Genomic DNA, 22,591 nt, shown 5'->3' with positions numbered 1-22,591 from the left:
CTTACACGAAAAATAAACAATCCACTTCCTTTTCCTCTGGCCAACAGCCTTCACCCCAAGAGTGGTTTCCAGCTCACACCTAGGAGCCCCAGTGATTTCTGGAACACCTCTGAGGCTTGGGCCCAATCCTGTGTCTTCCTTTGTGTTTCCTTGCAGCAGTGAACATTAAACAGTGCAGAGAATATGAGACAGGCGGAAGGGACCTAGTTTATCTTTTTGAAATAGGGCTTCATGCATCCCAGGCGGGCCTCAAACTCACTATGTGGCCAATTGAGGCAATTAATTGTCATTTATCCTTTACCGTGTGCTCACATATTCCCATGTTACTGTGTCTGGATGCTTTGGACACATCATTTAATCTTCCCAGCTTCCCTACCATTTGCTTATTATTTTACTAAAAGGAAGAGCAGAGGCAGAAGACGTGAACTCACCCAACACTGCACAGGTAAATGTCAGAGACGACACTGAGGCAGTATCCTAATGTCGTGGATACCTCATCTCATTGAGAGGGGTACAGGAGAAGAACAGGCCTACAGGGCCTGCTGGAGGAGGGGCCCTTGGCAAGGGACTCTGCCACTGGGTTCCAACGTTTACTGAACAGTAGCTGTAGTAACTAAAGACAATCACTGGTGATTAGTAAGGACACTGAGCCACACTCACCCCATCCTAACCTCCCTCCACAGCCAGAGGAGGTCACTGGGAGCTTCCTATAGAGCCCAGAGACCCAGAATGGCACGACGACACCCCCACAGACAATAGTACTCTTGCTGGATATCCTGTGCCACAGGCAGGTGTCCTGCAACCATCATGCCAGCTGTTGCCTGCCCCACCGCTTGCTCTGTAGCCTCTCCCTAGATAAACTGCAGCGTTGCTAGGAGAGGGTGGGAGCCAGCACTGCTGAGCAGCTGCTATGGGCACAATGTGTCAAGCAAATACTTGCACCACGTCTCAAGAGACCTTGGCACCCCCTAGGAAGCAGTATCGATTGCACAGATTAAGAGTCAGGCCCGTGGCTCTCAATGGCTTGCACTCAGGAGACCAACAGCACAGCACCACCTCGAACCCTTGTCTCTTAAAATCCAAAGCTGCAAACGAACTGTGGTGCTAAGCCGGGGCATTTGGAGCTGACTCTGAGACACAGATGTCCTATCTTCATCTATTCCTCCAGATGTTGAGTGGTTTGGTTTATTACTTGTAACTTAGTGGGGTGTGTATGTATGTGAGTGTGTGTGTGTGTGTGTGTGTGTGTGTGTGTGTGTGTGTGTATGTAGTGTATGCACGTGTGTGTGGGTGTGTGTGTGTAGTGTATGCAGATGTGTGTGGTATGCACGTGTGTGCTTGCTTGTGTGGGTGCATATGGAGGCCAGAGGTTGACACTGAGACGTCTTTCCTCAATTGCTTCTCCATCGTATTTCATTCATTGAGATAGTCTCTCAGTGAACCTGAAACTCACTGTTTCAGCTAGACTGAGTAGCCAGTGAGCTTCTAGGATCCTCCCCCTTACACACACCATCGGCCCAGTGGTGGAGTTAGAGGTGCACACCATCATGCCCAGCCTTTATGTGAGTTCTGGGAGCAAAAACCCGGGTTCCCATTCGTGTGCTGCCAGAATTTCCCTCACTAAGTTCTCCCAGCCCCTCTTCTAGTACAGAAACAGGGTCTTGCTGCTTGAAACCTGGTCTCAAATTCCTGGGTTCTAGCAATCCTCCTGCCTCAGCCTTCTGAGTACTGGGACCACAGGCATATACTACCATGCCTGCCTGCAATGGTTGAGTGTTTTTCGAGTGTCTGCTCCATTCCAGGCTCTGGCCTGGAGTCTGAAGCAACCTGGCCTTGACCTCCTTCTATTCACCAGGAATGGCCCTCCAAATTAATGGCGTGCTTAGAGTGTTTTCCATTGTCCCCAGGTCCTAAGAGGGCCAGCCAGCAGCCTGTGGCTTCTCCTCGGGGCAGGGGGATTGGAGGTCTTTCTGGGAGAGTCCAGGTCTGAGTGTTTCAGGAAATCTCTGATCTGCCAGATTTCTGTGTAACTGATCAGTCAGAGATGGGGGAAGGTTTCCCGTCAGCCCGGCTTTTGTCTCTCACATGAGCCCGAGACAGACAAACCACAGCCACAGACTCAACCAGCTGTGGAAGCATCGAACAGGAAACCCAGAACATCTGGTGCTCCACTTCCTCTGAAGGTTGCGCACGTCTGGGTGCCTGTGTGTGGTTGCCTGTGTCCGCGTCTGCTTTCTCTCCCGCTGTTGGTTAGTGGGACTCAGATGCAGACAGAGTTGGAAACCACAGGCCTTGTGGTGACAAGGAGTCAGACACGGGCTCCCAGACCCTGACAGCACATGGCTGCTCCTCAGAGAGGATCCCAGGCAGGACCCAACCCAGGCTCCAGGCCACCCTCCAACTCCCAGCCATAGTCAGCTGCAAGTCACCGTGCAAGCAAAGGGAAGGCATTCTTTCGCTTCTGGACTTAGGTGGTTTTTCAAGCCACCACTGTCTGGAGATGAGGCGGGAGGCGCTCTGCCTAAACAGAACTTGGCCTCCTGTGCAGACTCACAAAATGCAGTGTCTGGATAAAGCTGCTTTTACGGTAATTTGGGAATCTGTGGGTGACCACTGGAGCCCTGTGCTGAACAGGGGACTGATTTCCCTTTAGTGATGGCGGCCACCTGTAAGGACTGGGTTTGTTGGGGCCCACACCCCCTTCCTTTTTTTTTGAGATGGTGTTTTTTGGTAGTTGGTTTTTTTTTATTATTATTCTTTTTTTTTTTTTTTTTTTGAGACAGGGCCTTATTATGTAGCTCTGGCTGGCCTGCATCTTGCTATGTAAAGCAGGCTGGCCTTGAATGTACAACACTTTCCATTTTTTGAAGGAAATACATATAAGGAAATGGAAAAGTTCCCAGTAACCTTAGGAGGTAGACATTATGGAAATGTTTAAAAATCATGAAATTGACATACAGAGAGGGTCTTAGCTCACCCAGGACCACACAGCAAGTAAGAAGTAGAAGGTATTTTGCTTATATATTATAGCTTCTGATTTTGCACTTTTATGGGATTTCTGTGTGTGTGGATGTGTGCGTCTCTGCATCTGTATGTGTTTCTTGTGCTTTTTTTTTTTTTTTTTTTTTTTGGTTTTTCGAGACAGGGTTTCTCTGTGTAGCTTTGCGCCTTTCCTGGGACTCACGTGGTAGCCCAGGCTGGCCTCGAATTCACAGAGATCCGCCTGGCTCTGCCTCCCGAGTGCTGGGATTAAAGGCGTGCGTCACCACCGCCCAGCTTCTTGTGCTTTTTGTGTGTGTGTGTGTGTGTGTTGTCCCTATTCTGGTCTGTTTGTTTTAATTCTATTTTATTTTTATGTACCTGGTTGGTTTCTTTTTTCTAATGAGAGAAAAAAAAAGGGTATGAATTTGGGTGGATGGGTAGGATCTGGAAGGGGCCGGAGGAGGGGAAGTGAGATCAGAATATATTGTATGAAAAATAATCTATTTTCAATTTAAAAAAAAGAAGAAGTAGGGCTAAGATTCAAATGCAAGTCAGTTCCTAGCTCCCTGCCAGGTCCTGGATGACACTTTTTCGGCTCAGTAGAAATAAACTGCCCAGCACACAGCTGGTGCTCAATAAATATTTCTTGACTTACTCAACCAACTGCGCTATCATTTGTGACAGAGACAGTGCCACCGAACAGGAGACACACACACAGCACTCTCTGCACAAATGCACAACACAGAATGGATGCTCTTTTGTTACTGGCACTGTCAGAGTCAGAGCCTGGGTCCTGGCAGCCCTGACAGTCTAGACTCAGCATCCTGTTCTCAATAAGCCACTTACAGAAACAAATAATAGTGAAAAGCAGAAAAAGGAGATTCATTCAACGTGGCCACATCGGCAAGAGGAACAAAGAGGTCCTGTGACCCTCTAAGTCCATCTTGAGGGTTCAAACGTGAGGTTTCTGTTTAAACAAGAGGCGAGAGGTATGCATAACTAAGCAGTCCCCAAGAAAGTGTGGTCCCACCCGTGATCCTCTCCAGTCTCTTCCGCAAGGCCATCTGCGAGGCGTTAGAGCTGTGTGGACTCTCTCTCTGGGAGACAATGGCCCCCTCTGGCCGGCACCAGTGTCTCTTTAGAATATCCTCATTCCTGCCAGGACCACTACATAGCCAAGGTTCTCAGTGTTACCTGTGACTCTAGAAAGCCTGGCGGTGGCTCTCCTCAGCCCACACGTTAGGAAGCACGTTAGGAAGACGGCCTGCAAAAGAAAGCTTGCTGGCAACAGTGATTTGTGAATTCATCCAGCAGTCAGACGGGCTAGGCATGATGGAGGCGCGCCAAGAGATGGAAGCGATAAGATGAGCAGAGCACTCATCAGTTAATCGGGTATCGCCCGCAGGCGGCTCAAAGCAAGCCAGAGAGAGGCTGCAGCATCTTGGGTGATTTCTGCAGCTAAGATTAAAGGAGTCAGCTCCCCTCAGCAGACGCGCTCGCCCTAGACTGCGAACTGAAGCTCAGCGCGCACCGACCTGAGGCGGCACATGCGCAGTGTCCCGGGCCATGTTCTTTCACACCTGCGGAGTCCCGCTCCTGAGGATAAGCTTAAGTCACCCAAGCGGCGTGGGGTGATGGCATCATCGGGAAGCGCCAGGAGCAAAGTCGTTGCCGTGGAGATGACGCAAGCGTCTAACCCCGCCCCCGTGACAGGAAAGCTGAAGATTCAAAAAGCCCGCTGGAGCTTCTAGGGCCCCGATTCTCAACCTGTGGGTCTTGATCCCTTGAAGGGGAATCGAGCATCAGATATCCTAGTATAAAATATATACATTATGATTCATAACAGTAGCAAAATTACAGTTATGAAGTAGCGACAAAAATAATATTATAGTTGGGGACCCCCACAACATGAGGAACTGTGTTAAAGGGTCGCAGCATCAGGAAGGTTGAGAAACCACTGCCTTAGGACACATTGTGCTCAGGTTCCACGGTGACTTATTTTGCATAGAGTGTAAGGATGATTCCAGGAACTTACAGACCCAGGTTGAGAATACCAAAATCTATGTGAGGGGTGTGGTGGCACATGCCTCTAATCCCAGTACTCAGGAAACAGAGGCTCGCTGATCTCTGTGAGTCTAAGACCAGTCTGGTCTAGACAATGAGACTGTCTTTAAAAAAAAAAACAAAAACGATTTTAGGTGCTGGGGAGATGGCTCAGTGGTTGAGAGCACTTCCTGCACATGCAGAGGACACGGGTTAGTTAGTTACTGTCTTAGCCACTGCTCTGTTGCTGGAAGGAGACATCATGACTCAGCCACTTTCATCAAAGAACGTGTTTAACTGGGGGCTTGCTTGCAGTTGCAGAGGTTTAACCTTGGGAGGGAGGCGGCCTGGCAGCACACAGGCAGACATGGTGCTGGAGAAATAGCTGACAGTTCTTCATCCTGACACACAGGAAGCAGGGAGAAACACTGGGCCAGGCATGGGTTTTTGAAACTTCGGAGCCCACCCTGAGTACACCCTTCCTCCAACAAGACCACACCTCCTAATCCTTCTAATCCTATCGAAGGGTTCTTTCCACTCCCTGGTGACTGTGATGGTTTGAATGGAAATGGCCCCCATTGGCTCATAGGGAGTGGCATTATTTGAAAGGATTAGGATGTTAGAGTAGGTGTGGCCTTATCAGAGGAAGTGTGTCACTGGGGTGGGGCTTTGAGGTTTCAAAAGCTCAAGCCAGGCCCAGTGTCTCTCTCTCTCTTCCTGCTGCCTGCTGTGGAATAATGCTTTTGTACACTGGTTTATTAAAATGCTTATTGGCCAGTAGCTAGGCAGGAAGTATAGGCAGAATAAGCAGATGAGGAGAATTCTGGGAAGAGGAAGGCTGAGTCAGGAGATTCCATCCCACCATCCAGGGAGCAGCATGTAATGGCACACAGGTAAAGCCACAGAACATGTGGCAACATATAGATTAACAGAAATGGACTGAGTTTAAGTGTAAGAGCTAGTCAGTCATAAGCCTGAGTTAATGGCTCAACAGTTTTAATTAATATAAGCCTCTGTGTGTTTACTTAGGGGATGAGCTGACCCCATAACTCTATGACAAGGATAACAGCAAAAAAAGCCCAACAGTCAAGCATCATGTCCTTGAAAACAGCTGAAAGGTAAACCATTTCCAACAAACACCAGTATTGTTTATCCCATGATATGAAAGTGCCTGCAGTGAGAGAGAGAAGCCAGAAATTCTGCCTTGGGGAGTTCAGCCATGGAGAGAAAGCTCTACCAGGAACTCCTAGATCTGATAGACATATGAGCACCAATTTGATGATAGTTTGCTGTTTACTCTTTTACTTTGGCTTGCCGTACTTAAGAAACTCATTCGGAATGGAGAGCACAATTATCAGAATCATCCCCCAGACCATACAGAACATGGAGCCTTAGTGTTTTCATGACAGGATTTCCCTCTCAGGATGGAAATGTGCTGTTTCTACCTCCCCAAAGCATTCTTTGGTGACCCCATTTCTCTCCCCATCATTTTCTTGGCTATCATGACTCCTTGAAAATACCTATATTGCTCTTCCAGCTTCCACCTCCTACTCAGTTAAACCCTCTTCTGTCTCTTCTACATTCTTGCCTTCTCTTCTCTTTAGGAATATTCTCTGTAGGCATAATTTTCTGTCCCACCAGCCAGCTCCCAAATAACCACACAGAGATTTATTATTAATAATAAGTGCTTGGCTGATAGCTTAGGCTTGTTACTAACGAGTTCTAACAACTTAAACTAACCCATATTTCTTATCTACATTCTGTCACATGGCTCGGTACCATTCTTTAACATGGCATGTTCATCTTCCTTCTCCCAGAGTCTCTTGGCGACTCAGCCCTTCTTCATCCCAGAGCTCTCTCCCTGTTCGCAAGTCCCACCTAACCTCTTCCTGCCTATCTATTGGCCATTTAGATCTTTGTTAAGCCAGTGAGAGCAACACATCTTCACAGTGTACAGAAAGACTATTCCACAACAACTCTTTGTGAAATTTTCTGTGCTCGGCTTTTGGCATGGCACACCTGACTTTGTTCCTCCATTCCTGGTCCTCCTCCATCTCACTTGTTGGCTCCGACTCTTTCCTCTGACTTCTAAACGTAGCTGATGTGGCACACATCAGACAGACCTGTAACAGTTCATCTTTGTGCTTCCTTCCTCCTTTGCCCTCATGATGGCCTCATCTACTTTGGTGTATAAAGACCATTTTTCATACTGATGACTGGTCTATATTCCTCCAGCCTAGAATGCTACTCAGGCTCCAAACCTTGACAGCTCCTTCATCCCACACCCCATCTGCTGGCAAATCCTATTGGCTTTTTCTTCAAAATAGATACAGAAATCAAGGCTGGAGTGTAATTCAGTGGGAAAGCACTTGCCTAGCATTCGTGAGTCTCTGGGGCTGATCCCCAGCACAGATGTAGATGTCATTCTTCAAACACCAACTTTCCCTGACACAGACTTAGAAGACACCACCCTTGTCTCTCACCTGGACGGAAATCATGGTCCTGCTTCTATGTTTACCCCTATCCCTTCCCCCCATGTATGTTCATGTAACCCCAGTAATTCTGCTCAAAGGCATATCCTGCAGCATCTCTGTGTAAATCTTTCCAGAGGTGCCCATCTTGCTTGGAATAAAAATTTTGTCATGGACAGCCTCCACGCACATTGCCAGGTCTCTTTGTTCTTGATCCCCTGTGCTCCTCTAGCTCCAGCCATGCTGGACATTTGTACGTGTGTGTGTGCATATGTATGAGTGTGTATATGTGTGTGTTTGTGTGTGTACATGTGTACGACACCACACATATGTGCAGATCAGAGGACACCTCTGGGGAGTTGGTTATCTTCTTCCACAATGGATTCCAGGGGTTAAGCTTAGGTTTTCAGGCTTATTCAGTGCTCTTTACTTACTGAACCATCTCTCTGGTTTAATAAAACAAAAAACCTTATTTTATTATTTTATTTTTGTGGTGCTGGGGACTGAGCCCAAGGCTTTGTTCATGCTAGTCAAACACACTACCACTGAGGGATATCCCAGCCTGATGTGAAATTGCACATCTGATTGGCTCCAACCCACATTCCTATTCTGTTCCCTTCTGGTTCATTATATTTAATTCCCTTACACACACACACACACACACACACACACACACACACACACACACACACACATACGAGTCATGTGACACTATATGAAGGAAATACATCTGACAGACTCATCTTTAGGCCACTTTGTCATTGTTCAGACATCACAGAGTATGCACACACAAACTACGATGAGCAATTAAAGCTTATGGACTACGGTCATCTATGAGGCCCACCATTAGTTAAAAGGTTTTTATGTCCAGTCTGACTGTGACTCATATACACAAAATACATATGACGTATATAATGTATGTATCCTATTGGATCCCTCTCCACACAAAGGCAAGGTTTTGACAGTGTGTCATGGCTCTTGACCCCAGGTCCTTTGTAGAACTTAGGTCCGAAGGATCTGTGGAGAAAATGAATTCCAAAATGGGAGGGGTAAGAACTGGCTATGAGCTTTAGGGGTTCCCATCCTCCTTTGCCACTTAGCTGCTTCATGGTGGCTATGGTGGTTTGAATGAGAATGGCCTCCACAGGCTCATATAGCTGACAGCTTGGTCACTAGGGAATGAAACTGTTTGGGAAGGATTAGGAGATGTGGCCTTGTTGGAGGAGGTGTGTCACTAGGGTGGCCTTTGACCCAGTGTCTCTGTCTGCCTGTTGCCTGTGGATCAGGATGTAAAGCTCTCAGCTTCTGCTGCAGTGCCGTGCCTGTCTGCTTCCCAGCATGATGATTATGGACTTATCCTCCAAAACTGTAAGAGTTGCTTTGGTCATCTCCTCATGGCAATAGAAGAGTAACTAAGCCAGTGACCTTTGAAACATTTCTTTTCCTTATTGAATATGAGCAGTGACTATCGCAGCTTTTCATTTTACAATCTCAAGACCTCCCTGAATAGGCAGCTGCTTTACCAGCACCACAGCAGCAGCCCTGGACGCAGGTTCTTCCCCATTCCCCGGGACCTCTGCATTGAGGAGCTTGTGACAGATGCTGCACTATGGTCACACAAATGTTTGTTTACAAAGCATGACACGTGCAATACGGGAAAAGCAAGTAGACATGAAGGGACAAGGAGAGGGAGAGCTTCCTGGACGGCTCTACCTTGTGTGGAATTGCAGCGCTAGAATCCAGCTTCTGCCTAGGCCACAGTATCTGCAGCAGCCTCCCTCGCTCACAGGGCCACACATGTTGTCTCCTACTCCATGCCCTGCCCCCTGCCTGGGAATCAGAGCCTGCAGCTGCAGGGTGTGGACCAGAGGCTCCCTTCTCTGCCATCCTCTTGTCTCTCTGTCTGTCTGTGCTGCTAATAACATTCCTAATAAACTCACTTCCCAGCAATCTGCCTCAGTGTCCCTCTTGGAACTCCCCTCCCCCAAAACCTTTCACTGTTGTTTGAAGTGTTTTCTGCCTGAAGAGGGAAGGTTTAGAACAATGCAAGAGCCCCTGTGTCTGTCTTCTGAAAGCCCAGACACAGTGGGAGACTGGATGTGAGAGGAACACTGTGTGTGTGTGTGTGTGTGTGTGTGTGTGTGTGTGTGTGTGTGTGTGTGTGTGTCATGCTGGGGATGGAACCCAGAGCCTTGCGAATGCTGAGCAAGCTCTGCCACTGAATCATGGTCATGTCTCTAACCCTCTATTTGTTTTCTTTGCTTTAGTTTCAGTTAAACAGCTCCTTTAGGCTCTCTTCTTTCTCTCTTTCTTTCTTTTCTTTCTTTCTTTCTTTCTTTCTTTCTTTCTTTCTTTCTTTCTTTCTTTCTTTCTTTCTTTCTTTCTTTCTTTTTTTTTTGAGAAAGGGTTTCTCTGTGAGAAGCCCTGGCTGTCCTGAAACTCTCTCTATAGACTGGAAAAGCCTAGATCTCACAGAGATCTGCCTGCATCTGCCTTCCAAGTGCTGGGATTAAAGGTGTGTGGGTGCTCAGTCACCACCACCACCTGGCTCCCTTAGGTTGTCTGTCATGGTGGCTCCACCCATCCCCATGGCCTGCCCTCTGGCTTCCCCTCTTCAGGTAAGGACTCTAGATTCTCATCACAATCTACCTATCTGCCACAGACTGCCCTGTGGCTTCCCCACTCCAGGTAAGGATCCTAGATTCTTGTGGTGGTTTAAAAGAAAGTGGCCCCCGGAGGGAGTGGCACTATTAGGAGATGTGGCCTTGTTGGAATAGGTGTAGCTTTGTTGGAGGACGTGTGTCGTCATGGGGTGGGCTTTGAGGTCTCCTATGCTCAAGCCACTCCCAGCGTCACAGTCCACTTCCTGTTTGCCTTCTGATCAAGATGCAGCCAGCACCACATCTGCCTACACACCGCCATGTTCCCACCATGATGATAATGGACTAAACCTCTGAAACTTAAGTGAGCCACTGCAAGCATTACAGCTTTAATGGAAAGGTATCCTGGCAGCCGGGAGCCAAGAAATACCACAAAGTCACACCACACAGCAAACCTCACACGAGAACTTTATTGGAGGGAAAAAACAGAAGACTGGCTGCCTCTGCTTGATTGAGAAACAGCAGCAAACTGAGCAGGATACAGGGCTTATATAGAGTTTTCTTGGGAATGAGGTGGAACTTTTCGGGGTGGAGCTTTCCAGAGTGGAGATATGTGGGATTTCATGTCCAAAGAATGGGCTTTTTTCTCTGTAGAGTGGGGGCAGGTTCCAGCAGTTAGGGCAGTTAGAGTATTCTGTAAGTGGAACCTGGCAGTTAGAGGTCCTCGGGGGAGGGGCTTGGCCACTCATGTGGCTTGAGGGGCTTACAGCCACCCCCAATTAAATGTTTCCTTTATAAGAGTCTCCGTAGTCATGGTGTCTGTTCACAGCAATAGAAACCCTAACTAAGACAATTCTCATCACTCACCCACCCATCACCAAAGCCTGGATTCTTTGCCCATCCTCTAGCCCCTCAACTCCAGGTGGGGACCCCAGGTTCACATTACCATCTGATCCACCTATTCCCCACAACCTGCTCTCTGGCCCCTCGCCCCAGGTAGGTACCCCAGACTCACACTGCCAACTCTACCCACCTCCACTGCTTGAGAAGTCTTAGCATTTCTTTCAGACTCCCAACGCTTGGCTATGAGAATCTTCTCACTCAGCAGATATCTTCTAGGCTTAGAATCTACACCAAGTCAGCTAAGCCAGAACTGCTACTGATTTTCCATTTTAACATCAACTCTGAATTACCCCAAGACTCAAGCCTATGCCCCATCCAGATAATCTACAACCTGACAAGTTGGGGTAACAGATCTAAACATGTACTCAACAAAGGAAAGACCAGATTTCCATATCAAGAGATACCACCAATGACCTAACCCTGATGCCCAGGTCCCATCACAAAACCACAGGGGTGAATAACTAGGTTTACTGTCATGGTGCTGATACGCAGAAGACCTCCTAAAAGATCAGGGGCAGGAATAAGAGACGGGGGTTACCTTCTGCAGGCTCCTAGTGCTTCGGGGCAGTAGAAGTCTTCTCATTCCATCAATAAAATAAAGTGTCCAGATGTGTGGCCTCTTGTGAACTCTCACCTAGCCTCTCCCCTATCCCCACACCTTGATTGACAGCTCTACTTCAAGCCATTTCACACAGAAATGTCTCGGTGCCTGCTCCTGTTAGAAAGACCATACAAGCATTTCAGCCCAATAGCTAAGAAATTCTTGGGCTGGTCATGTAGCTCAGTTGGTAGAGTGTTTACCTACCATGCACAGAGTCCTAAGTTTGATCCTAAGCACCCCATAAATCTGGGGGTGAAATGCATGCCTATAATTCAGGACTTGGGAGGCTGAGGCAGGAACATCAGAATATCAAGGTCATTCTCAGCTACATGGGAAAAAACAGAAACAAAACTCTGGCTGTCCCTGTTAGAAATAAGTTTTAGGTCTCAAAGAGAGACGGTAGTGACATGTCTTGACAAACTACTCTTACCTAAGAGGTGCGGTTATTCACAAAAGCTAGAGAGCAAGGCACTGGGACTTCCGGTGGTGGCTGGATCTGTTCACCATTGACTGGGATCTTACCTCACAGTCTTCACAATTGGCTAATTTAAAAATTGGCACACAATGAAAGCAGAAGGGTTGTCCACTTAGGTCCCTTAAGTTTGGAGAATGTAGCAAGACTTTTGTGTATACAAAGGTTTTTCTGGGTGGGGGCATAGAAACATTGGCATACAGGTGGGGGAGATACAATTTCTTTTATTTTTTTCGGGGGGGGGGGGGCGCGTTCAAGACAGGGTTTCTTTGTGTGTAGCCCTGGGTGTCCTAAAACTCATTCCGTAGACCAGGCTGGCCTTGAACTCAGAACTACACCTGCCTCTGCCTCCCAAGTGCTGGAATTAAAGGTGTGAGCCACCACCACCTGGTGATACACAAAAATTTTAATTCCTTGTCACAAACACAAGTTTTACAGTATTTGATAGAAAAAAAAATCGTGTTTAATGTTTCTTACAGTCCCCTTCATCCCCTTGACAGAAAAGTGTCCAAGGCAATCATCCTGATTCGAGATAGAATTAACTTATGGAATGTGCTTTGTGTTGTTCAGCCAAAGAGATGTCTCCTAAATCCCACCGGGCTCACTTGGCTCTACAGGGATGCTGACTGTCTCTGCAAGGCGTGGAGCATTTGGCAGTAGCTCTGTGGTACCCTTCTACAGCCTCCATGTCCTCTGTTCCCAAACTGAACGCCTCTCCCTCTTCCAAAATAGTTTTCTTTTCTTAATGGTGCTTTTGAGGAATATCTTGGTACATAAATCTTTCCCAGCTTGTCTTTAGATGCATTTCTATAAATGAGACTTTCAGGGAAAAGACTTTCTGCTTGCTGCAAGTTTCCTAATTACCTTCCAGAGAGGGTGCTCTGGTGTGCAAGCCCATGAGCAACTGACAAGATCGCGTGTAGTCTTCCCCCGCCCCAACAACTCCAGGAATTCTCCTCCTTTTAATCACTGCCAATCTGATAAAGGGAAATGGTTATCTCGTGGCTGCTTTCATTTGCATTTCTTTGATTACCAGTGAAACTGGACTCCTTTCCAGACACTTCCTACACTTCTTCAGTCAAGTTTTAGAGCTAAATGCGGGACCTTGCATGTATTCCTGTTCAATTTTATCTCGTTGGGATTAACCGAACATTCCTTCCCGTTGAGATAATTTTGGATCTCAGTGTTGCAATTCCAACAGATTGGCCATCCTTCCCAGTCTGAGGCTGTTTGCACAGTCGATAAGCAGCTATCTTTGGTCCCATCCAAGTTGTTGATAGAATGCTAAAGAGATTAAAGCCAAGGACAGAATTTCTTGGCATGTCGCTAGAGAATTCTTTGGACTGACACTGTCCCATCTGTTGGTACAATTCCACATCACCACGTTCTAGAGTCCCAGTAATGTAAGGAGCCTTTACCTTGGACATGGGGCCTGGGCACAAATTCCAATTCTGTGACATGGTGTCACCTTCCATGGAGATATGCCTCAAGCTTCAGGAGGCTTTCTGTCACTGTTTTTGGTCCATGGGAATTTCGTGAGTAGTGAAACTATTGTGAGCATCATGGATGCACAGTACATTCATTTCACTTAGCAAAACTATAAAGGCAGCGGGGTGGTGGTGGCACACAACTTTAATCCCAGCACTCCGGAGGCAGAGGCAGGCAGATCTCTGTGAGTTTGAGGCCAGCCTGGTCTACGGGATGAATTCCAGGACAGGCACCAAAACTACAACAGAGAAATCCTGTCTCGAAAAAAAAAAAAAACTATAAAGGCATCCCTGTGGGCATCAGCATCGACACATCGACCCTATCATCACCCTTCTGTATGCCAGCCAACCAGGCACTTGACTTTTGCCTAGAATCAACCCTAAACTCACTGACCTTTCATTGGTCTCACTTGTGATTTTAAAATTTTACTTTGTGAGGATATGGCTTAGTTGTTAGGATGCTTACCCAGCATTCAGAAGGCCCTGGGTTGGATCCCCAGCACTGCATGAACTGGGAGTGATGGTACAGTTGCCAGTCCTGGGGAGGGGACGCAGCGGGAGCAGAAGTTCAGGGCTGTCTTCGGCTATGTGGATGTGCTGGCTAGTTTATGTCCCTTTGACACAGGCTGTAGTCACCTGAGAGGAGGGAGCGTCAATTGAGAAGACGCCTCCAAAGACCAGGCTGTGGGAAAGCCTGTAGAGCACTTTCTCAGTGATTGATGTGGGAGGGCCCAGTCCACGGTGGCCTGGGCTGATGGGTGTGGCCATCGCTGGGCTGATGGTCCTGGGTTCTCTAAGAAAACAGATTGAGCAAGCCATAGGGAGCAAGCCAGTAAGCAGGACCCCTCCATAGCCTCTGCATCAGCTCCTGCCTCCAGGTTCCTGCTGTTTTGAGTTCCTGCCCTGACTTCCTCCAGTGATGGACTACAATATGGAAGTGTAAGCCAAACAAACCCTTTCCTGCCCAAGTTGCTTTGTTCTTCACAGCAATAGAGACCCTGACAAAGACATTAGAGTTTGAGGACAGCCTGAGATACATGAGATCCTGCCTCAAAAATAAACATTCCAACAAATCCAGCTTTGTTGCCTTTGGCCTTCATGGTTCCTCACAGCACCCTGACATATCAGTAACCTTGCCAAGGCTTGTCCGTCCTAAGCCCTCGTGCAAATCATGGATGAGAAAGCCTCTGGGAATACCTCCTCTCTTCCGGGCGGACAGGGGTCAGGATGATGGGAGAAAGGTGCAAAGGGAAATGGGAGTGGTGGTTCATGCCTGTAATGCTAGCACTTGGGAAGCTGAAAGTTCAAGGCCAGCCTGGGCTACAAAGTGAAGCCTTGTCAAATGGTTTCATCTGAGGGAGAGAAAGGTCTTTTTGAGGCCAACAAGCAATTGAAACCACGAGAAGTCGTGACAAAACAGCTTCCACAGCCCTGTATGAGACAATACTATTGTCATTCTGTGTCAACAATATCATCCCATGTGGTTTTGCACCCTGAGTTACTTCAGTATCAAGGCCAGACACGATTATTCTCGGGGAAGAACAGGAAACATTCACTCCATATAACAGACCGAGAATTAGGGGGGAAATTAGGTTCCTGATTTAGCTGACATAATGGCACCATCACGCTGGTCTCTTGGCTTCTTCTTTTTTAAATTATTTATTCCTATTTTATGTATTTGAATGTTTGGCCTAAATGTATGTATGTGCATACCTGGTGTATGCCTGGTGCCCACAGAAGCCACACGAGGGTGTCAGATCCCCTGGAGCTTGAGTTACAGACAGTGGTGAGCTGCTATGTGGGTGCTGGGAACTGAACCTGGGTCCTCTGAAGAGCAGCCAATGACCCTAACTGCTGAGTCATCTCTCCAGCCCTGTCTTTTGGATTCTTATCATGATACCTGGAAAGCAGTTACTGGCTTGCAGTGAAGTGTGCAATCTGAGGCCTCAAATGGCCCGGGATAGCTAGAAGTGCTGTCTAAAGCAACATTGTAAACTTGCTCAAAACATGCTGTTTTTCTGGTCACTTTTGTCTGCTTGCTTGTTTTCATGACTCAGTTGCAGGTGGCAACATCATGCTGCAATGTCCAAAGACTGGACACGTGGTGCGGACAGCCACCTTGTATACTTAGCAGTACAAGATGTCTGTCCAACATTCCTTTATTGTGTCTGTTCTAGTTCACTGGTGGCAGTGGCAATAAAGAAGGTTGCCCTGCCCTGAGGGACAGTGTCCCTCCTAAAAGTCACGTGAGATTTACCCCTGCGGTGTGGTAAGGCCTTTGGGAGGCAGTGGAGTCATCAGAGGCCATAGAGAAGGCCTGGAGGACCTGCGTTAGATGTCCTCTCCCTCCCGCCTCCTGTCTCGTTGGGAAGCAGCAGGAAGGCTTGCAGCAGAGTCAAATGCTGCACTCTGACCTCCGATTCCCTGCTCCCAGGACTAGGAGAAACGGATTTCTAACGTTTATCAATTCCTCAGTCTGTGATAGTTTGTCACAGCAGACAAGCAGACTGTGACCGAGGCTAATCATGCCTGTTCAATGTTCGGCTGTGCCCTGGAAGAGCTCTACATGCTGTGTGTGAATTAACCCTTTAGTCCCCAGGCACAGAAGAGAGTGGCCCGCCCAAGCCCACCCTTCTTACAAAAGGTAGGGCTGAACTCAAGCAGTCTGGCTCCAAGCTGCAGGCCTGACTGAATGACAGCATCCCACAGGAAGGAATAATTAGGAATTATTTCTCAGGGCTGGAGAGATAGCTCAGGGGTTAAGGGCACATACTGCTCTTGCAGAGAACCCAAGTTTGGTTCCCAGCACCCATGATGGGCAGCTTACAACCACCCATAACTCTCGCTCCCAAGGGACTCGGTGACGTCTTCTGGCCTCTGAGGTAACTTGTACACGAATACAATTTTTTAAAATAAATCTTTAAAACAAAAGAAATTATTTCTCTCCCAGATTATGAAAGTGCATGCAAAGTGGCCTCAGATACACAGTGAAGCACAGACCAGCTCTCATCTCCTGAACAAAACACACAGAATGAGTAAGGGAATGAAGAGCATGAATAGCCCACAGCCTCTGACGAACCAAGGGGAGTGTGGACATCTACAGCGGGTGTCTATGACCGAAAAGCAGGATATACCAACACCGGGCCCCAGATCCCAGCCTGGACTACATCATCATGAGACAGGCCTACGCTCTACGGCCCCTGTCCCAGGAACATCTGGGGACACACAGCTACAGATGTGGCCAGGACTCAGCGGCAACCGGTGGGTTCCCAGTACGGTCTTCCAGTTGCTAGCCTGCACAGCTTCCCAGGACGATATTTGGAGTCTCCGAACTACAATGCAAGTAAAACATTTTAATACAAATCATTTCAACCAGAGCAAGGCGATTGGCTTCCGACGAAGCTGGCAAGAGACACTCATGAACTCATTCCAATTGACATCTTTCGAGGGGCTCTCGCCAAGTGCAATTGGCCGCTTCGTAATTATGAAAAGATCTGAGCTGTTTCCACCCCACCAGGGTTAGGCCCACTGGTATCTGATTCAGTGTTTACTTCATGAATGAGGTCAGTTCCCAGCACAGCTGGGGCTCAGGCGCGGAGACTGGTCATCAGACCACGTCCAGGTTACAATTCCACCCTCGGGTATTAGCCTTAGGGCAGCCAGCTTGCGGCTCAGTTGGTTTAGCCACACCCCTGCATGTTTCTGGGGTCTGACTCTGTGTCTGCTCCCTGGAGAAGCAGACCCCAGCCTGATGCAGCCTCCGCATAATGAAGTCACAGCCAAGTTTCCCACACACAGTGCTTCCTGCTGCAGCCTGTCTCTTTGGTGTCGCCACACTGTGCTCCTGGCCACCCCCTCAGGAGCTGCAGAACTGCAGGAAACAGGGTAGGTTTATTTTTGGTTTTTTTTTTTTTTTCAGGATAGCTCTACATGGGTGGTAGGAGAGTGACTCAGTGTCTTGGAAGCCACCTCCAAAGGTAAAGAAGTCCCACAGGCCAGAGTGTCCTTTCTGCCTGTGCCCCACAGAGACAAGAACAAACACAAAAGCTCAAAAGGTTTGAAATGTACCTCTTTTAAAGGGCACCCATTGGGCTGGGTTGGGACATCACTTGCCTATCATGCTCAAAACCTGGGATGGGACCCCAGTACCAGGCCTGTAGTCCGAGCACTCAGAGTGCAGAGGCAGGAGGACCACTGGCTACACAGTAAGTCTGAGGCAGCCTGGGATACACTAGACCTTGTCTAAATAAAATAGTCAAGGAGAGACACAGACAGCGCTCGGACCGTCCTTCTTCTTCTCCTTCTTTTTCAGGGTCTCACTCTGTAGTCCTGGCTGGCAGATATCTGCTTTCCAAGCGCTAGCATCAAAGGCGCGTGCCACCCTGCCTGGCCCAGATTCCTCTGGATTCCATTTTAAAAGTACCCAATCTCCCAGTGACAGCATTAATCCATCCATGAGGGAGGAACACTCATAACCTAATCACTCTTAAAAACCCTACTCTAACTGGATGTGGTGAGACACTCCTGTAACCCCAGAATTTAGGAGGTTGAGAAAGGAGGATTGTGCATTTAAGGTCAGCGTGGGCCTCGTAGCAAGATCCTGTCTCAAAACTTGGACTATCCCACCCTCTGACACTTCGGCATTGAAGGTCAAATTTCCAACGCGTGATTTGGGGGGATGTGTTTCAAACTCTAGTGAGCCCTAGACAAGGCTTGTGCCTTTGACCTCTTCAGCCTCGTGGCCATTGTCCTCTGCCAGCTTGCCTATGTCAATGCACACAGCCCTGCTGAAGTTTGCACACACCAAACACACACAAACACCCTTCTGTTGGGGCCGTGGCCCAGGCTGCTCCCTGCCCCTGTAGTACTTTGAGGGGTCATCCACCCATCTCGTTTCTTGTCCTCAGCACTTACGTGAATGTTCCCTTACCACAGAGTCCTTCCTCTCGTACTCTCTCCCAGAGAACTTCCTTTTGCTTTGATCACTATTTTGAATCGCGAATATTGTTTTTTTCTTTCCCCATCTGCACCTCCACCACCCGCTTCATGCCAGCTCGGCCTGGGCAGGGAGTTTCTATCCTCCCCACTACTTCACAGTTTAATGCCCAGCACGGCCTGGCACAGCAGCTCCACACACCAGGCACTGGCCTAGACTCTGGGCGCTTCTGCGAGAGGTTTTCAACAGTTGAGGAGTTTGTTCTACTTCAAAGGCCTAAGTTGGTAAGTTCAAGGCAGCCTGTGTCTTCTGCTTTCTTGGAGATTTGCAGAGTGGTTAAGGACCACGTCCATCAGTGTGCCTCTCTCTCTCCACCTCACCGCTCCTCTGGCTTGGTGTGGGACTGTTTTCCCAACAGGTGCAGGCAAGTGAGGCCATCCGGGGAAACAGGGTGTCCTGGCCCTCTCCGGCCCATTGATCCTGCCCCAGGGAAGAAACACATCTGTGATGCTGTGCCCTCTCCCCGACTCCTTAACAGAGCTGCTAAGCGGGCGACCAGGTCTGCAGTCTGAGAGGCCCTGCCTGGCCTTTCATTTAGGACCAGCAAATTGACTGTTTTGAAGGGAAAATATTTCCAGATCTGAGTGGCTGCAGGGCCAGACTCGGCATCTATGAGTCCTTCGTTGTGTGACCTTAGCCGCATCCAGCTGCTGCCAGCCTGATTGCAGAAATGAACTAGAAGCAAAGACATTGGAAAAAAAAAATCAAGAGGTCTGAAATTTGCCCCATCAAGTCTTTTGAAAGCAAACTGTCCGGCTTTTTAAGGGTTTGATGTCCTAACATTCCCAAGTAAGGCTATATTTTGAAAAACAATGGTTGTGATATGTGTGTGTGTGTGTGTGTGTGTGTGTGTGTGTGTGTGTGTGTGTGTACACGCACATTGGAATGTGAGAGGTTTAGCATAGTTCTTAGGAAATCAGCTCTTAAACTCGAAATTTGAGATGCGTGGACAAAATGGGCCACGAGGCTATGCTTGCCCCAGTGAACTCATGTGATGTTGAGACTGCCTGGAATTGTCTGGAAGTTAAATGTTAGCCTCTGAAAAAGGCCGTCCTCAGAGAGCAGCTGCTGTTATTCTAAGTGCACTGTAAGCAACGTTCTATTTACAGTCCTCACACCTGGTGCTTGAACATTTCTTGGTTTCCAGTGGGTGCCCTGGAGCCCTGGGCTTCTTTCCCAACATCAGTCCCCTTTTCCGCGTCCAGGCAGTTTCACTCTGCATTCTAACTAGAAAGGAAAGACCATTATAAAAAAACAGCAAGGCCAGAGCTTTTGCCTCTATTGCTGAAACTGATCTCAAGTAAAGACTAGATGACCCTACGAAGGAGGATAGGGTTTGGGACAGAGGGGCCAGGAGACTGGACGAGGAGTGTCCCTGTTGTCATATCAGAGAGAAAGCCAGATACACTCACCCAGTGCTCGGTATCCCATCATGCCTGTCTAAATAAACCCAGGCCCGTAACCTTCAGTGGCAGCTGGAAAAGCAGGTCCCGAGAAAGGAAGGAAACCCTGAAACGGCTCTGCAGGTAAGGCCCTTGCCCTCAAACCTGGAGATCCGAGTTCAATTCCCAGGACCCACACAGAGTAGAAGGAGCGAACCGAGTCCCACAAGTTGTTCTCTGATTGCCACATACGACCGCAAGTTGTCCAGTTGTCCTCTGACCTCTACACACACACACACACACACACACACACACACACACACACACACACTAAAGAAGCGTATTTTTTAGAAAACTTGAAAAAAGAAAGGAAACTTGGAGAGACCAGTTAAAGACAGGCAGGGGTTGTACGCAGTGGCACCAGCTGTCACCCCAGCACTGAGAAAGCAGAAGCAGGAGGACCAGGAGTTCAAGGTCACCCTGGGCTGTTACAGAAGACCCTGTCTAAATAGAACCAAGACTGGGGAGCAAGAAGGGGAGGGGGGAGGAAGAGACGAGACAGGGAAAACAGTCAGAAGTGTTAGAGGACTCCGGCTCAGCATCCCAGATCTCCCTCCATTTCTCCAGGTCTCCTTCCCTCTTCCTGCCCAGCCTCTCACCCTTGGGGGCTCCGAAGAGCAAGGGTGACTGAATGACATAGCAGGGCCACCAGGTGCCTGGACTGGCTGTGGTGCCCAGCTCGAACAAGGCTGTGGTTGTGGGCTGTGCATGGGGCTCTTCACGGTGGTCTCGCAGAGACATTCCAGAGATTTTTCACGTGCAAGCAGATATTTCCTTTGTGAATTTCTAGACTAAATAACACTCCCTGTGTCTAAGGATTGGTGTACGCTGCTGACCTGGCCCTGTTCTCTGCCAGTGGGAGGAGAGGGGAGCCCTCAGCTGCCCACAGACCTGGAGGCTGAGAAGAAGAAGTCAAGAAAAACGGTGTCCTTGTAAGAACACCCATGCTGTCCCTCCTCTGCTGTCCCAGGTCCTCTTCAAACATGGAGAAAATTGGTTGGCAGGCCTTGGGGACAAAACGGGACTTTTCTAAGACAGTGGACCTAGCCCTCTGTCTCCATCATCCACTTTCCCTCATCTGTGTACAAACACACTTAAGTCAAGTTGACTTTTTGAGGGGAGGGAGGGTCTCATGTATCCCAGGCTGACCTCCAACTCTATCGCTATGTGGCTGAGGGTGACCCTGAACTTCTGGATCTATCTTCCTCTACCTCCCAAGTGCTGGTGTTACAGGCATGTACCACCACATAGGGTTGATGTGATGTGGTGCTGGGGGTGGAGCCTAGGACTTCATACACTCTAGGGAAGCACTCCTTGCCACCTAGAGCACTTTCAGGGTCACAGGCAAATGGAGCGGACAGTAGCAATTTCGATTACCCACCCCGCACACAGCCACCCTGGCCATCAACACCCTGCACCTGCTGGGACATCCCTTGCCCACGAAACCATGCGGCCACACTGTTACCACCTGAAGTCTCTACACGTCAGAGTTGCACAGTCCATGAATAACGTACTTCTGCTTTTATTTTATCCTACAAGGGAGTTTCAATGACCAATAACTTGTGTGAGCTGAGGCTCTGTCCCAACCCTGGCCACTCCTAATCTGTTTCCACAGTTGTGTCTGTTCCAGAAAGTCAGAGTAGGGATTAGACAGTGAGTATCCTTTCCAGACCGGCTTCTGCCGCTAGTAACGTGTGTCTTTCATCTTCTTTACCTTATCTTCTCTCTTTTTAAGACAAAGTCTTACTGTGTAGTCTTGGCTGACCTAGAACTCACTATGTAGACCAGACTGGCCCCAAAATCGCAGAGATCTGCCTGCCTCTGCCTCCCAAGTTCTGGGGTCAAAGGCGTCTGCCATCACACCTGGCTTCCTCCTCATTTTTTCATGGCTGGACCTCTGACTTTGCTGTAGCAATGCATAATAATTCCATTGTCTAGATGTAGTGATTTTCATATATTTTTAAGAAGTTAGGGTTTTTTCCTTTCTTTCTTTTAGTTTATTAACAAGGAAAGCATCCTAAGAGTGGCAGTGAGGTGGGGAGCATAAAGCAAAGCAAAAAAAAAAATTCAAAAAGTTGCATTTTGAATGAGTTTCATAATTTATTAATAATAATACTTTTATTATAAATAAAATAACATTTAATATTAAATATTTAAAATAGTATTGTAAGAAAAGCTGTGATAAAATAAAAACAATATTTTGCTTAAATAGAATAACTTTTAAATGACATTTTCTTTTTTTTTCTTTCATTTTACATACCAACCTCAGATCCCCCTTTCCTCCCTCCTCCCACCCCTCAGCCTTTCCCCCTAACGCATCCCCCATTAAATGACATTTTCAAATTTATTATGTGAGTATGTGTTTGTGTGCATGTGTGGGCACACACAAGCCACAGTGCGCATGTGGACATCAGAGGGTACCTTGTAGGAGTCAGTGTCCTCCTCCTAGCCTGAGAGTCCTGGAGCCCGAGCCAGGGTGTTCAGGCTTGGCATCAGCACCTTTACCCCTGAGCTGTCTCGCTGGCTCTACTTACCGACACCATCAGCAGGAAAGCTCTTCTCAGCCTCTACGGCGTCGATGAGTAAATTAAGGC

The 22,591-nt window shown here is 48.1% G+C and overlaps 2 long non-coding RNA genes across 2 annotated transcripts in view; one reads left to right on the top strand and one right to left on the bottom strand.

Moving 5' to 3' along the window:
* The window catches only part of LOC128097319 (uncharacterized), a 31,422-nt gene extending 26,802 nt beyond the window's left edge, over window positions 1–4,620 (bottom strand). The window contains exon 1 of the long non-coding RNA XR_008213838.1: window positions 4,177–4,620. This is a non-coding gene — a long non-coding RNA (uncharacterized LOC128097319). The remainder of the gene's footprint in view (window positions 1–4,176) is intronic.
* A 12,479-nt stretch (window positions 4,621–17,099) lies between these two features.
* Window positions 17,100–20,268, top strand: LOC128096867 (uncharacterized). Its single transcript, XR_008213761.1, has 3 exons — window positions 17,100–17,444; window positions 17,872–18,779; window positions 18,914–20,268. It is a non-coding gene; the product is annotated as an uncharacterized LOC128096867 (long non-coding RNA).
* The last annotated feature ends 2,323 nt before the right edge of the window (window positions 20,269–22,591 follow it).

Source organism: Peromyscus californicus, unplaced genomic scaffold (genome assembly GCF_007827085.1).
Source record: "Peromyscus californicus insignis strain IS unplaced genomic scaffold, ASM782708v3 Scaffold_5__1_contigs__length_169319896, whole genome shotgun sequence".
In the NCBI taxonomy this organism is placed as follows: Eukaryota; Metazoa; Chordata; class Mammalia; order Rodentia; family Cricetidae; genus Peromyscus; species Peromyscus californicus.
This window is presented reverse-complemented; position numbering and strand designations above follow the sequence as displayed.